The sequence below is a fragment of the Euprymna scolopes genome, chromosome 16, assembly GCF_053919585.1.
Source record: "Euprymna scolopes isolate OS-2025 chromosome 16, ASM5391958v1, whole genome shotgun sequence".
Classification (NCBI taxonomy): Eukaryota; Metazoa; Mollusca; class Cephalopoda; order Sepiida; family Sepiolidae; genus Euprymna; species Euprymna scolopes.
Window position 1 is genome coordinate 110506262 of NC_136497.1, and position 17314 is coordinate 110523575.

Consider the following 17314-nt stretch of genomic DNA (forward strand, 5'->3'; position numbering starts at 1 on the left):
AATTTGATCTGGATTTTAGCTGGTAGAAATTGCTGCTACATCGTCAAAACTGAAAAAATGAAACTTGGCAGGCGTAAGTCAACTTTAAGTGCTCCTCTATCCATGCACAAATATACATTTATATGTTAAACATCTACTCATGGATTCACCCATCGTTCAAACACTGACACATGATAGACTTCATCATTGTACATCGACGCAGCATCAATAATATACAGGTAACATGCATCATGAGAGGTGTTGAATGTTTGACATACCACAAACTTGTCAGGACTCTAACTTCGTGGAAAAAGCATCTGAAGTTCAACATTCTACTGACACACACAATGCAAAATAGGTGTTAGTAATACAGAAGTTGTGTGCAAATAGATTAGTAGTTTGTCATTCTGAGGGGGTGGATCTGACCACCTCATCAAGCTGTTTATAGAATTGTTTTTTGTTCGCATCAAGACTAATGAGGGTGAGGGCAGAGGAGCATACACACTGAGAAGGACATGGCATGCTCCCCTGCTAAAAATACTACTTCTACCTGTCATCCTGTTATCCCCTGGAGCAAGTTTACATTCGCTACCATCTGGATGGCTCCCTTTTTTGACCTGTGCCAACTCAATGCTAAGACCAAGAGCCTTCTCAACTCTATTCAAGCTCTCTTTGCCAACCATTGTCCTCTAGTAACTCATGCCATCTGTAACTGATGCAAAACCACTTTTCAACCGCCTCCAAATTGTTTGACCTAACAATCAATTTTAGTAAAACTGGGGTGCATTGTCAACCTGCACCAGAAACAACCCCAAATATATATATCATTGAACTACATGAATTCTAGGCATGAATGTAAGCGATGTAATAACTCCCATCATCCCGTGCGTGGATGACGTGTTTTTATTTGGAGTCAGTTTTCTAAAATATAATAATAAATGGAGTATTGGCTCTATAATAATAAATACAAAATCTGCATGAATTAAAATATATTTTACGACTGGGTCATGCTGAGCGAGGGATTACTATATATTGAGGTACAATATAATAATCAATAGAGAATTAGCTCTATAATAATAAATACAAAATCTGCATGAATTAAAATATCATATTTAAGCGTATCTTAAATATGATATTTTACTGCATAGCAACTCCAAGCAGCTTTCTAGCATATATGTCTATTTTTTCTTAATTTCAACAATTAAATCTGGTCTGAATGTTACTGAAGCAGTAACAAGAGATTTACTGTAGTCCATAGCAGCTGCGTTGGTGATCCGCATATTCATGCCAAATGGCTCTTCTTTTTACAGATTGAATTTTTGGCAGAGCATCTCGTCCTGTCATGTTTCGGGTTTCGACAAAAAAACATTTTAGTTTCGAGTTGGTCGCTACTGCAACTTACTCAATGCACACTACTTTTACTTTTTTGTTGTGGACACAGAGGCAGTCAGGGAGTCTAATTTGGGGCATGAAGTTAGCTGTCTCTGAACTGTTTCTAATGTGAGAGCTTGATCGTGTGCCGTTCGTACGCCCCCCCCCCACAAAAATTGTTAAAATAATGTTTTACCCAATTTTTTAAAAGTTTGTCACAGTATTATGTTACTGCTCCTCGAATAAGCTGACCAACACGTCATGAGCATGATAGTAACAACTTCTGTTTGTTTCAATTTCAAAGAAGAAAAAAATATAAAACAACTTTTTACAACTAAACAAAAATAACGGACTTTTTACATGTAGTCAATAAACACTATAGACACTTTTGACTGTTAGAAATCCAGTTGAAATTAATTATAGTCATTTGTTTGTTTAGCGACACAATGCTTTAACATAAACATTTTTCCATGAAGCCAGCAACTTAATAGCAAATGTCCTACTTTGACAACACTGAAGTCACATTGATTAATTTAGATTTAGATCTCCATTTTGTATACTCAGGCGATGACAGTTGTATAGGTAAACAGGGTGCACTCAGAATATTTTATAATCTCTTTGTATGTCAAGGTTGTCCGCCGTCTCCCCTTTCTGTGTAAATTGAGGACTGGGACAATTGGACCAGTCCTGCGTGGAATTGATCTTCCTGCCAGTGCATGTGCCAGGATTTTTTCATAAACAGATGGCGTGACGGTGAGCATCTTGAACCACTGAGACATTTGCACCATCATAAAGACATTCAAGCAGTATAAGAAAGGTTACAGGAGCCAAAATCAACCTTGGCAAATACAAAAGCCTAAAATTGGCTGCCTTGAGGGACACTGAGTGCTACCAGATTGTTTCAATGGCTCAGTTCAGATCCTTGCATGTGGTTTGGATTGAGTCTCCAGTTGAGCAAGAATTCGTCAAAAGTATGGACAAATGTTGAAGTATCTGTAAGGATTTGGCTTTGAAGAAGGTAGAACAGAAGGGTGCATTATATATTTCTTGCCACTGATCTTTTACTGATTGGCTGTACTACTTTGCCTGTGGACCTCTTAGTTGTGCTAACACGTCTCCTTTCTCACTATTCGAGGCACAGATCAATGGATTATGTCTACATGACCACACAAAATTATAACATTTTTCATTGTATTTTCAACCCACATAAACTGTCCAAAGAAACAAAACATCCAACTCGAAGAAAGTTCAAACCACAAAAGTAACCATCTTCTCTTTCTCTACTTAATGGAGGCACTAAATCAGCAGCAGCAGTGAACAATTACATTTTTATCTCCTACTGACTTATTTCCCTTTGACTGAAAATCCAGCTAAGTATTTATTACACCACATACACTACAAATCAGATAAGAGATGCTCCATGTGGAAATATCCTTTCTATTGATATAGAACAGTATATTAATGATGCTTTAGAATGATTCAAAGCAGCAATTGCAGCGCATATTCCCACACAAATATATTTAACCCCAGTCTCCCCAATGATTTACTTTTACATGTGCAGCTGCTATTGTTCAAAGATAGCATGTATAATGCAGATTTATCCAGCCTAAGTCCGGCACAAATAGACAAAAGTATATAGAATCTAAAAATAATTGTAAAAGTGAAATAGCTGCAGCTTAGCAAAGACATGCCGAAACCATGAGTAAACGTATCGAACTACAAAAATTAGGAACTCATGATCTCTTGAAAATTTATAACAGTATAGTAAATAATGGACAGTCAACAATTCAACTATCCAACAATCTTGAGGTTGTTTACAAAACAACCAAGAAGGCTTATTTGCTTGCCAGATGGTTTGCTTCCAACTCCACTTTGGACCCCACAAGCCACTCCCTCCCAGATTTTCTTTTGTAGACAGAAACCACACTTGACCTGAAAATCATTCCTTCTCAAGTTCATAATATCATAAAAAAAACCCAACACCTCAAAGGCCTGTGGGCCAGTTCTCATCCCATCTTTACTATTTAAAAAAAAAGCTCCGCTGTCCCATTTCTTTCCAAACTCTTCAACAAATGCCTTACCGAATCTTGCTTTCCTGACTGCTTGAAAATTGCTTCTATGATACCCGTTTACGAGAATTCTGGTGAAAGAAGTGACCGACAAAATTATCACCCTATCAGCTTCCTCCCTGTCTGTGCCAAAATATTTGAGTCCTTGGTCAGAAAGAAATTTAGTGTCTATGAGGTGGTGGACTAGTGCTTGATTAATTAACAGTATGGATTTAGGCAAGCCTGTTCTATTGTGAATATTCTAACTGTAATCTCTGAACATATATATTATGCACTGGATAAGGCAAAGGAAGCTTGATATAAGGTCTTTAACAGAATATGGCACGATGGACTTCTTATGAACATTAAATCATATGGTATTACTGGATGAATACTTAACATAATCAAATCTTCCTTATTTAGGAGAAAAATCCAGGTTGTTCTTGACGGTCGTGTATCAAAACAACATGATGCAATGGGGGTCGACATTTATTATTCCTCAGATTCATAAATGACCTCTCTGCTAAAATTGTCTCCGAAATAACAGACATGAGGGAAAACAAATGAACATGTATCTAAGGAAATGAGTGAAACCTTAAAGGAAAACCTCCAGTCTTCGTCTGAGCTCATGTTTCATTCTATGTCCTCTGGGGTCTTCCGGCCACTCGGTTGTATCAGTTAAGATAAAAATGAAATGTAATGTCTTCAGACGTACCTCTCCACCGTACTGTATATCGATACTCTATGGCTGACTGGAATAGCTTCCGCACATTTATATCTGATCTAACTCTGCATTCCATGTTTAAAAAGGATGTGTCCTCTATAGTATTAGATCTGACCGAATGAATAATTCTAGGCATAGACCGATTCATACCATCCAAAAAATTCCAGCAAAAACCTAATAGCGAGCCATGATTCTCCCCAGAATATGCTGCTGCTATTGCGCACAGAAATCACTTTTTCCATAGCTACCAACGTAATAGATGTACTGAGACTAAAACTGCTTTCAGGACTGCCAGCAACCATTGTAAAATAGTAATAAAATATGCAAGAGAGCTATATGCTCAGTCCATTAAATCCAAAGTAGCTGAGCAGCGACTTGGTTCCCACCAGTTTTGGCAAATAGCAAACAAGATCCTGAACAGAAGCGTGTGTTCTATCCCAACCATCATCAATGGACCTGAGGTCATCTCGTCAGCATCAGACAAGGCCAAACTATTTGCCAAAAACTTTGCAGCTAATTCTATCCTATGCGACGAAGGTCATCAACTCCCTGTATTTCCTCCTACAACAGACAACACGCTATGCAACATACAAATATCTGTGCATGAGGTCGCCAAGCTAATCAAGAATCTTGATTCCAGTAAAGCAACTGGCTCTGACGGCATTCCAATTATAGTGTTGAAAAATCTTCAACCAGACCTTGGCCACATACTTACAAAACTGTTCAAGCATTGCCTTAAGGAGAAGTGCTTTCCAACACCCTGGAAAACCTCATCAGTATGCCCTGTATTTAAGAATTCAGGTGATAAGTCATCTCCCTCTCAGTACAGACCAATAAGTCTCCTGTGTGTCATGAGTAAGTTGTTGGAATCCATATTAAATAAAGAAGTAGTCAACCACCTCAGCAGAAATAACCTTCTTAGTGACATGCAACATGGTTTCCGTTCTGCTAGATCTACAGCAGATGTGCTAACAGTTATATCTCATAGGATTAGTGAATCTCTCGACAAAGGAGTCCTTTCTCGGGTAATTGCTCTTGACATATCAAAGGCGTTCGATATGGTATGGCATAAAGGCCTACTTCACAAGATGTCCAGTTACAGTATTTCTGGAAATGTTTTCTAAATTATGAAATCATTTCTCTCTGATAGGCTCATAAGAGTAGTGGTTGATGGGCAGAAATCAGAGGCCCTCAGTATTAATGCTGGAGTCCCTCAGCGATCCATCCTGGGCCCAACTCTCTTCCTGATCTCCCAAAACACATACTTAAATCATTTGTTGATATCTATGCTGATGACATGACCATCTATGGCAACACATCAAAGGCCGTAAATGACAAAGTTCTGTCCGATTCTCTCTCTTCTGATCTTGAGTGTGTGGTACAGTGGGGGAAGACGTGGCTGGTCACTTTCAATGCGTCCAAAACCAAGCTCCTATCTTTATGTCATCAATGTTCTGATCCCCATCTGGCATCAATTGAAATGGATGGCTTTCGTCTTGGGAAGGCTCCATGTTTTGACAAGCTTCTGGGATTGACGTTTACTCCTAATCTGAGATGGAACACGTACATCAAGTCTGTTGCTAAGGTCGCTGGAAAAATAGTAGGATCCTTCTACCGCTCCAGAAGATATTTCACTGCTGATGCAATTCTCTATCTATATAAAAGCCAAGTACGTCCAAGGATGGAGTACTGCTGCCACATCTGGGCAGGAGCTGCTAAAAACAGCCTATCCTGCCTTGACAGAATACAAAATAGACTTCATGGCTTAGTGGGAGATGCCCTTTTCTCTTCGCTGCAACCTCTCTCCAACAGAAGAAACGTTGCAAGCCTGTCTTTGTTTTATTGTTATTTTCAAGGCAAGTGCTCGTCTGAGCTCCAATCTCTGGTCCCCCCTCGACAATATTTCACAAAAAACACCCATCTAGCTGAAACCAGTCAAAAATTTTCCCCACTCTTTATCTGTGCCTAAATCAAAACGTAGATTCCATGAACAAAGCTTTTTTCTTAGAAGTGCAAGCCTGTGGAAATCTCTTCCGTTTGCCTGTTTCCCACCTGACTACAACTTGGATGTCTTCAAGTCCAACATAAACAAATTCCTGATAAACTGCCCCCTTAAAAGTAAGATACTTTATCAAATCTCCATTACTAACGATTACTACGATATTATCCCATTGATAACTGTATACACAATAACCATTATCCTCGAGTGGCTTCTAGGTCTTGATAAGTGGTTACTACCATGTAAAAAAAAAAAAGTCTGGACTGGAAAGGGAACAAAAATGGATGGTAACATTCAATGCTGCCAAAACTTTCCTTTAATAATTACAAGAAACCTTCTCAATCACTAATAACCATGGCTAATCATACATAACCTGCAAGCTCTTTATTCGAACTTCTTGGTTTAACATTCACAGGGAACAGAAATTGGAACGGGCATTGCCAAAGCTGCTGCGATGAAGGTGGGCTATCTCTAATATGCTAGAAAGTTGCTCATGCCTTACAGTATCCTGTACTAGTTCAAGGCCACCATTCGCCTGTGCATGAAGTATCGTTGCCACATTTGGCCTGATGCACCTGCTACTAATCTCTCACTCCTAGACCGGGTTCAAAAAAAAAAGAGTCGCCAACCTAATAAGTTCTGCACTGTCAACGAAATTCTGGCCCTTCAACGAAACGTTGCATCCTGTGATTATTTTACAAATACTTTCATAGAATATGCTTAGACAAACTGTTCGTACCTCTTTGTCGCACATATCTCCAACTAACCTAATGTTATGTGGAGATAGGTAACCAACCCGGAACATTCTACATAAGGAACCGAGTCACCGGATTTCACCGGAACAGCTTCATTTCAAATATTTGAGTCAAAGACGGTTAATTCGTGCCCACTCTGTGACTAATTTCCCTTCTCAAGGTCACAGTTATCTTTTCAAAAATAATGTGAATGATCAGCAAAAATCTAGAGGAATTATTCTTAAAAAATCTAGAGGAATTATTCTTAAAAAATATCGATCTGATATGACGTTTTCAGTTCAGACAAAACTGCTCTCACTTCGGCAAGGTATTGTTTCACAGACACAAATTCAGGGTCATATTGAGGTAATGGAGAAATTATCTGCTTAAAAATTTCGTTAATAATAAAGGGGATATCTAAAAATTCCGGTAATCATGAAGAAAGAGAAAGCCTGTTTCCTCCATTTAACTATAGGTGGCGTTACTGTCTGTCCACCCAGTTACGGAAGCACAAAAGAAAGAATCTTTTTTTAAATTAGAAATAATTGAATTGGGATAAAATAGCGTAATTTCACTTAATTTTATTTTTATTTTACTTATTTACTGTATTTTATCATTATCTATTTTTAGACTCCATTTTATCACCTCCTATTCTTATTTTTAGACACCATCTTTTAAGTTACTGCGCTATTTTATCCCAATTCAATTATTTCTAATTTAATATACATGTACATATGACATCTAATTTACATAAGGAAAACACGCTGCTCTCCCCCATCATTATATATAGCCCTAATCCTCCGACTCTCTCGTCAATGATCATCCCTCTTGAAGAAGCCCGCATAAATCGGGCGAAACGTTGAGTATCCAGGTCCTTCCACCTCCATTTTATTTCATATATATATATATATATATATATATTTACATATATATATATATATGCGCGTGATCAAAGAAAGAGCCCACACACAAAAAAAAAATGTAAATATGTTTGAAAAAATAAAACTTAAATATGTTTGCAAAAAAACAAAAAAACATGTTTAAAATTAAAATATAACAAAAACATTTATGTTTATTTCAAGGGTGCCATTATATACATTTTGTGCTTCCATAACTGGGTGGACAGACAGTAACGCCACCTATAGTTAAACGGAGGAAACAGGCTCTCTCTTTCTTCATGGTTACCAAAATTCCTTTGTCAGTAGATCGACAGCAACATTAAAATTTTCATCTTCCAATGTTAGATGAGAAACCAATTGTAAAGCATAATCGCTTAAAAAACCTTTCAATAAAGCTAATTTAGACCGGATTTAACAGAGTCTGTACAGTTTTTGAATTGTGAAATAAAATTCTTGAATTCGAATTTGGATGAATTAATTCCACTGAAGGTTGCACATTGTAACAGAGGTACAGACAGAGCCAACTTCAGATTTCTCCGAGTTCTTCAATTGTGTCTTCGATGTCGGCAAGACGATCATTAACATTAGATCGAAACTCAATTTCTTTCTTCTGTTCGTCAACGAACACACAGTTCTTCAAATCAAATTCTGCTTTGATGCATATTGCTTTAATTTTTTCATTCAAGGAACGAACTTCGACTAGCATCTCCTTGATAATATCTGTGCGAGACTAGAAAAGGCTCGCACAAAAACACACATTCATATTTCAAGCTATATTGCTTGTCACATACATACGCGCACACGTCCACACACACGTACATTTATTCACGTTCGCGTACATACACTCACATTCACGTGTATATACACACGCGCTAACGCACACATATGTACTCACACACGCGCACACGAACGCACACATGGACGACGTCACTTCCGCTTTCTAAGGAAATATACACATGCGCAAATGACCACCGGAAACAAGTATAAAACAAAGAGCAACAACCGGCTTCTTCCTTTTCGAGACTAGCCTCCTAGGTGGCTGGTCGGCGCGCTAGCCGCCACCGTTTCGGCGCGCGCACACGCGTACCTCACACCCACTTACTACTATGTATGGGGCACGAGCTAACAGACCGTATGTACACATTCACACTCTTTCTCTCTCTATCTATTACTGTTCCCTGAGAACACCTTTGCGTAGCTGACTACTAACTGATGACAACTCTAATATCCTTTTCTTTGTCTACACGCTGGGTTCTCATTTCCACTACAACACTCATTTCTCTTCCCACGCGCGAACAAACGATAGTGAGATGAACACACATGTTCTATTCTTGCTACAACACCAACCCCGCAATGAACATTGGTTACACACACGCGGACATGAACACATGTTATATCTAAAACGTTCATTCTTTCAACAGCAAATAAACAACGTTTATCTCTACCCATCAATTGAAGGAGTCTTTATTTCCATATGGTCTGCAACAAATTTGGTGACCCCATTATTTTAAAATGAAATGGATGAGGTTGAACGAAGCACTCATGCACACACAGACTCTCTCTCTCTACAAAGATAAACTTTTCCTCTTCACCAGCTAACAGCGAGAGATGCACGCAAAACTAACCACGTGTGGTATCCTTTTCTTTCACTTGTTTCTTTCACGAAAGAAATTCCTGTTCGTTTAATTCAATTTAACACGTCGTTCGTTTCTTCCTCGAGACAATTTATTTTTCCTAATTCGCACCACCACCACAAAAGGGTGACAACCAAACGCGAGACAAGCAAACATTGCCTCCTATGCCACAAGTCCACAACAAACTGGCGCCCGACTGACGCGAAAACGAACAAGCATGGCGACCCTACCTTTTTTTAAATTAATTGTTTTGAGCGAGACGCGCGTTTTATTTGATAAAGAAAAAAACGAACTTTTCAACAAGAAAACCGCTACCGACAATTACCTCAACGAACAACAATGACGAAACCCTCATCAGACTCAGCAGAAAACGAACACGGAGCTGTACACTTCTTACCGAATTTTAAAAACAAATTTGAGCTCGACAAACATTTTCACGTTTCCTGACATTACCCTGCAACAAACGCGAGGAGCAAATCACATAGGCCTATGCAATTCCCTCCCGCACAGCAGACACAACAACAAAGAAACAGAACACCCCTATCAACACATAGGAAGAAGTTGAATCAACAACACGAGTTCAGATGCACCACACACGCTGATAAACTCAAAACTTGGAAGTTTCATTGACAGCCAGCAACCACGAACGAATACACAACAAACGCCCGTACAGACAATGTACACACACTACCGCAGATGCACATGCGAAGACAACGGCAACCAAACCCCATTCAACAAGAACGAATGCGCGACTAGCGCCAGTCCAAACGATGCACACATTACCGCAACTCACTTACGAAGATACCGTCAACTGGGCACACACACTGTCAACACGAAACAAAAATTTTCCTTCCAAACGAACAATTCACTTCTCTGTCCAAGCAACTCGTTGTACATGTCAGCACACAACAAAAAAAAAAAAACAAACAAATGTCAGCCTAAAAAAGAGTAAACGCATTTTCCACGCGTAAGTAAATACTTTTTTTACGAACGCACTCCATTTTTGACAATCCGTTCCTTTTGACGTTTTTCAAACAACCACATCAACACCAAAAAAAAAAAAAAACAGGACGAAAAATCAATTGCCGAAAACATTACCTACAAAAAAAAAAATTATATATATATATATATATATATATATATATATATATATATATATATATACATTGCATGTATTTTTTTTTCCTAGGAAGGGGAGTATTGTGCGAGCCTTTTCTAGTCTCGCACAAAAACACACATTCATATTTCAAGCTATATTGCTTGTCACATACATACGCGCACACGTCCACACACACGTACATTTATTCACGTTCGCGTACATACACTCACATTCACGTGTATATGCACACGCGCTAACGCACACATATGTACTCACACACGCGCACACGAACGCACACATGGACGACGTCACTTCCGCTTTCTAAGGAAATATACACATGCGCAAATGACCACCGGAAACAAGTATAAAACAAAGAGCAACAACCGGCTTCTTCCTTTTCGAGACTAGCCTCCTAGGTGGCTGGTCGGCGCGCTAGCCGCCGCCGTTTCGGCGCGCGCACACGCGTACCTCACACCCACTTACTACTATGTATGGGGCACGAGCTAACAGACCGTATGTACACATTCACACTCTTTCTCACTCTATCTACTACTGTTCCCTGAGAACACCTTCGCGTAGCTGACTACTAACTGATGACAACTCTAATATCCTTTTCTTTGTCTAAACGCTGGGTTCTCATTTCCACTACAACACTCATTTCTCTTCCCACGCGTGAACACACGATAGTGACCCGAACTTGAGATGAATACATATTTCCTATTCTTGCTACAACACCAGTCCCGCAACGAACATTGGTTACACACGCGCGGTCATGAACACATGTTATAACTAAAACGTTCATTCTTTCAACAGTAAATAAACGACATTTATCTTATCCATCAATTGAGTCTTTGTTTCCTTCAATTCCATTCGTTTCATTATTTTCTTATGGCGAGCTAGGGTATTATATCCTGGTCTGTAACATATCTACCTCTTTCTGGAAGTTCCTCCTTCTTAGTCTTTCACGTTGTTCCAGCATTTCGATTTTAAGTGTAATATCATCCTAAATCCTAAATAACTTCAAGAGCCCTTACACCCTTCAATGTCTTAAAATTCTCTATTTTAGAATTCACTCTTAATTATTTTAAATCAAACGTGAATCCAGGTTCTTCTTTTCTCGAAGAGCGACAAACAATTCGTAAAAGAGTCTCGCCGGAGAATCACAGCTTTGAAACACGTGGAGACCCAAGTAGACTGATAACGTTTCTATTTTCTTGTCTCCCCACGAGAGCAGAGTTTAGCTCAAGAATAGTAAAATATATATATTTTTTTTATTTTGTTGGTCGGGGGGGGGGGATAAGCAATAAATAAGCTTTGCTTTAAAAAGGCTTTTTTTTTGTCACAAAATGTGACAAATAGTGATGAATTTTTTTTTTGTCACAATGGAAAATAATAGTAAAGAATTTTTTTTTGTCACAATTGCAAATAATAGTAAAGAATTTTTTTTTGTCACAAGACACATAATAGTAAAGAATTTTTTTTTGTCACAAGACAAATAATAGTAAAGAATTTTTTTGTCACAATGGCAAATAATAATAAAGAATTTTTTTTTGTCACAAGACATAATAGTAAAGAATTTTTTTTTGTCACAATTGCAAATAATAGTAAAGAATTTTTTTTTGTCACAAGACACATAATAGTAAAGAATTTTTTTTTGTCACAAGACAAATAATAGTAAAGAATTTTTTTGTCACAATGGCAAATAATAATAAAGAATTTTTTTTTGTCACAAGACATAATAGTAAAGAATTTTTTTTTGTCACAATTGCAAATAATAGTAAAGAATTTTTTTGTCACAATGGCAAATAATAGTGAAGAATTTTTTTTTGTCACAATTGCAAATAATAGTAAAGAATTTTTTTTTGTCACAAGACAAATAATAGTAAAGAATTTTTTTTTTCAGAAGACAAATAATAGTAAAGAATTTTTTTTTGTCACAAGACAAATAATAGTAAAGAATTTTTTTTTGTCACAAGACAAATAATAGTAAAGAATTTTTTTTTTTTGTCACAATAGCGAATAATTTTTTTTTTCTTTTCAACAAATATTTCCCAGTCCGCACGAGTAGGTGTATCAGAATTTTGGGGGAATTTTTGACACCCCTAATACGAAACTGCGAATGAAATATAAAAAACTCGTAATTTCTCTTTTAAAAGTGGGTTGTTTATTTTCTTTATGGATTATACTTCCAAAATAAACTATTAAAGTTGTATAAAAAGTAATAGAAATATTATTTTTATATAAAAAAAAAACAGTAATGAAATCAATTGAATTTTACGAGTTAAGTATTTTTCAATTTTTAAACTTTAAAAATCTATCAAAGTTTTTCTGTTGATTCAAATTTCTCGATATTTTCAGGGTCAATGTGAAATTTTATGCTCTTTCCGATAAACTGAATATAATATTTTAGACAAACTTATTTTTAAATTCACGCCACCCCCCCATTTTGAAATGTCGCGCCTTGAGAATTTAAACACAGTTCGTTCATGTGTACGTAGAGATTTATACATATATATATATATATATATATATATAGAGAGAGAGAGAGAGAGGACTTCTTTAAAAGTGATCTCCTGTATTTTATTTTTTTTTTTTTGTGTGTGTGTTTTCTTATTTCGCGACAACCAGCCAAACTTGAGAATTGTTTTGCAAAATGTTGTGTTTCGACCAAACATTTGGACTCAGACGAAAAAGAAACACGAATATACAAGTCGGAGAACAATAAAAGTGTATTTAACTTCAAATAAATACAAATATAAAATAAGCAGGTTGCAAAACAATTGCGTAGCGGCTTTTTAAGAAGTCCAAAAAAAGTTATTTTAACGTCTTGAGTTTGACGACTCTTTTCAAGTAGAGAGATGGAATAAAACGTCTTTTCTCCACTGATGTTCGTACGAAAGAAGGAGTCTCTACTCACGCTTAATAAATAGGTTGCCATGATTGGTCGATGAGCGGCACCTTTGGCCAATGAGACAGGGCCGTATTTAAACTGTAAGGAAAGCAAATAAGATGAAAAGGGATGTAACTCTAGTTTTTTTTATAAGATTAACATTAAGTTTATTTGTCTCTATGTACGTGAATAAGCTTTTCTTTCAGTATTCACAGTGTATATTTATTTATTCCTTTCACGGAATACTTTATCTTTGATTGTCCAAATAATAGGCCACCTTAGGACATATCAAATTGGCAACAAAGATGAGATGCGAACTCAGTAAAAAAAAAAAGGAAAAAAGTGAGCACGCGGTGAGCGCGAAATTTGAAAAAAAAAAAAAATTCTCAAAGAGTTTATATTCGATTAAGAAAATACTTCTTAGAAAGCGAAAGACAAATATACACGTAAGTACAAAGAATTTTTATATTCTTATTGCCGTTTTTCTTTGAACTTTCTGAAAAGTTGACATCATATCGTCTCGTGTTGAAAAGCAATTCGAAGGTGTTTTGTTTTGGTTAATTCGATAATTGGCTGTGGAAATTGTTTTTCTGTCATAAAGAAATTCTTAAAAGAAAGTTACGTGAAAAAGACGAAAAGGATCTCTGAAAATTTGTAAACTATTGATATTTTGTATGGTGAATTTTTTTTTTCTTTGAACATTTCTCAAGTGCTGACAATTTTTTATTTTTACTCGTGACGAGATCTGAAGGGGAACATCTTATTATTCGATGTGTGAGCCTCGACTATTTCTGGTGGTTTGGATACAATGTGTCGTCTATTGCGTCGGATTATTGTCCCTTCTTCTTTGGTCTGTAGAATATATGAACGTGGTGTATTTGCTGTTCCAACAATGATGCCTTCCTGGTTTGGAGGGTTGGAGCTTCTGACCCATACTGGTGTGCAATTTTCGAGTGGTTGTAGCTCTAGCTTTATGTGATAGGCAGTGTGCGAGTCATTGTTGAGCTTTCTGGTTCTTTTCCCTCTGTCTAAAACTCTCAAGATCGGGCCATCTGGGGTTTAGTAGATCCGGGTGAGTCGGGACGTTTGTCCTGAGGCGTTGGCGCATTAACAGTTCACTGGGGCTAAACCCACAGTCCGTTGGTGTTGCTCTGTGTGCAAGCAAAGGAAGATGTGGGTCTTTTGCTTTCTTTAGCATTCTTTTCATTGTTTTTACACAGGCTTCTGCAGCTCCATTGCTTTGGGAATAGCAAGGGCTGTTTGTAACATGCTGAAATCCCCAGTCGTTTGCGAACTTGGTAAAGTCTTTTGAAGTGTATTGGTTTCCTGTTTTTAGGATGACAGGTATGCCATGTCTGGCAAAAATAGCTTTGAAGCTATGTATTATTGCACTGGAAGTCATTGATGTAAGCATAGCAATCTCTGCACAAGGGTAAAAGGGACAGTTTTCCATGTATCAAAATTTCTCCTCCTCCCCTTTTCTCTCATCTTTCTACACGGACGACCCTTATTGCCACCAAATCTCATTGTCACTCATTCAATGACAACATATTTATTAGAGAGGAAACTGCCAGAATGTTGAGGGAAGGCATAATAGAGCCCTCCATATCTCCTTGGTGAGCCCAAGTTTTAGTGACCCCTAACGAGAATAAAAAAAAAAAGAATGGTGGTCGACTACGGCGACACCATAAATAGATTTACAGAACTGGATGCCTATCCCATGCTCAACATTAATAAAATGGTTGATGACATAGCTCGATACAATGTTTTTACAACAATCAACCTGAAGTCTGCTTATCATAAAATCCCAATTAGTCAGGCCGATCGGAACTACACAGCATTTGAAGTAAATGGAAAAATTTACCAATTTACTCGTATCCCTTTTGGCATCACTAACGGAGTAAGTGCCTTTCAAAGATGCATTGATGGCATTGTAGAAAGAGAAAAATTAACAGACACTTTTGTGTATGTAGACAATGTCGCAATGTGCGGAAAAGATCAAAAAGAGCATCACTACAACCTTCAAAGGTTTTATAATGTATTGAAAAGATACAACATCACGTTCAACCAAAGTAAGAGCATCATTTCTGCTACTTCTATTACACTTCTTGGTTACACAATCCAGAACAACCAAATTGCTCCTGATTACCTGCAGCTAAAACCACTCCTTGAATTTCCAGTCTCAAAAACGAATAATTGGTATGTTCTCTTACTATAGTAAATTCATTCAAAACTTTTCTGATATGATACTGCCTCTCAACCATAACAAGGAGTTTCCACTGCAGATCAAAAGAGCATCAGTTTTATGTTTGATAATAAGAGGAAATCTAAAATTAAAAATGATAAGATATGTCGTTGGCGGATCGAACCGTCACAATTCAAATTAAGTATTGTTTACCGTCCAGGAATGGAAAATACAGCTGCTGACACATTTTCTCGCATCTCTGCATTAACGCACACTTTGCAAGACCTCTGCGACTTGCATGTTATGTAACGTGCATCCAGGAGATAAGCGCCCGCGTGTTTGCGTGTTGTGTGGGTACGTGGGAGAGACGGATGAGGGGAAAAAGACTTACCTCGAGACCAGCTCAGCGTTACCGACCAAAAATAGAAAAGAGGGACCAAGATGGCGACCGCCGTCTTTTGTAAAGTATGATGTCTCGCAAAGTCACACGAATTCTCGGAATATGCAAATTTAGCCGACCTAGAACGACGATAAAAGCGGGTGAGGGGAAAGACGTGGGGAGTGATGATTGAGTTGGCTGGGGAATCGTGTGGCTGTTGCTTCTTGTGCCGTGTTGAGGATATCTTACCGTGTTAAAGAGAGAGTCGGGCGCCATCTTGAATTTTTCCCTACATTTTTTTTCTTACAGTAATTTCTCACTTTTACAAGCTATTTCGGCCATTTGGCCTCTAGGACTATGACCGAGTCGAAATTTGACTTAAAGCTCATACCCGAGTTTGACGGGTCCACGTCCATCGTCGACTGGGTTGAAAGGGTCGAGCTGACGTGCGACCTTTGTGAGGTGAAAAGGGTACACACTGTAATTCCCCTGAGATTGGCTGGGGGTGCCTTGAGTGTATATCAGCAACTCAGTGCTGCCGAAAAGGGAGATGTCACCGCAATTAAAGCTGCGCTGTACAAGGCATTTGCCATGGATCCTTGTACGGCCTATGAAAAATTTGCTTCCCGAAAACTTCTACCGGAGGAAAGCGTGGACGTTTTCTTCGCTGAGTTAAAGAAACTCGCAGTTCTGTTCGGTGGAGGGGTGTCGGAGCGGACGCTTGCGTACGCGTTTGTGGCGGGCCTTCCCACTCGGGTGAAGCAGCTACTGAGAGCCTCAACCAGCGTTTCAACAACGACCATGGAACACTTGATGGAACGTGCTCGAGCCATCATCAAAGATGAGGAGGACCTGGGGTAACCAGTTGTGATGGCGACACAGACAGGCCAGATTGGCGCTCGGGAGATTCCGAATCAGAACCCTGCAAGCAATGGGAAATGTTTTTGCTGCGGCCGACGCGGACATTTTGCAAGGAATTGCACCAACAGGGGGCGTGTGCGCTGTTTTAAGTGTGGCGGTTTGGGGCATCTAGCCCAAAACTGTGCGGGAAACGTATCAGGGGAGAGGACGTCAGCGCCGCCCTGCTCCCCGAGCAAAATTTGAACAAGGCGCAACCAGTAATAACCGTCTACGTAAACAGGATACCCTGCTCAGCACTTCTCGACTCAGGCTGTTCGCATACTATAGTGAGCACCAGGCTGTGTCCAAGTTGGACTAAGAGGAAGATCAAAGTCACCACGATAGGAGGCGAGACCCAGACATGCTGTGGAGCTGGAACTGTCAAGATCTACACGGACACCGGTGCAGCCATTAAGATCAATGTGCTCGTGACCCAAGGAAATCTCCTGGGGTTTGACCTGTTGCTCGGATAC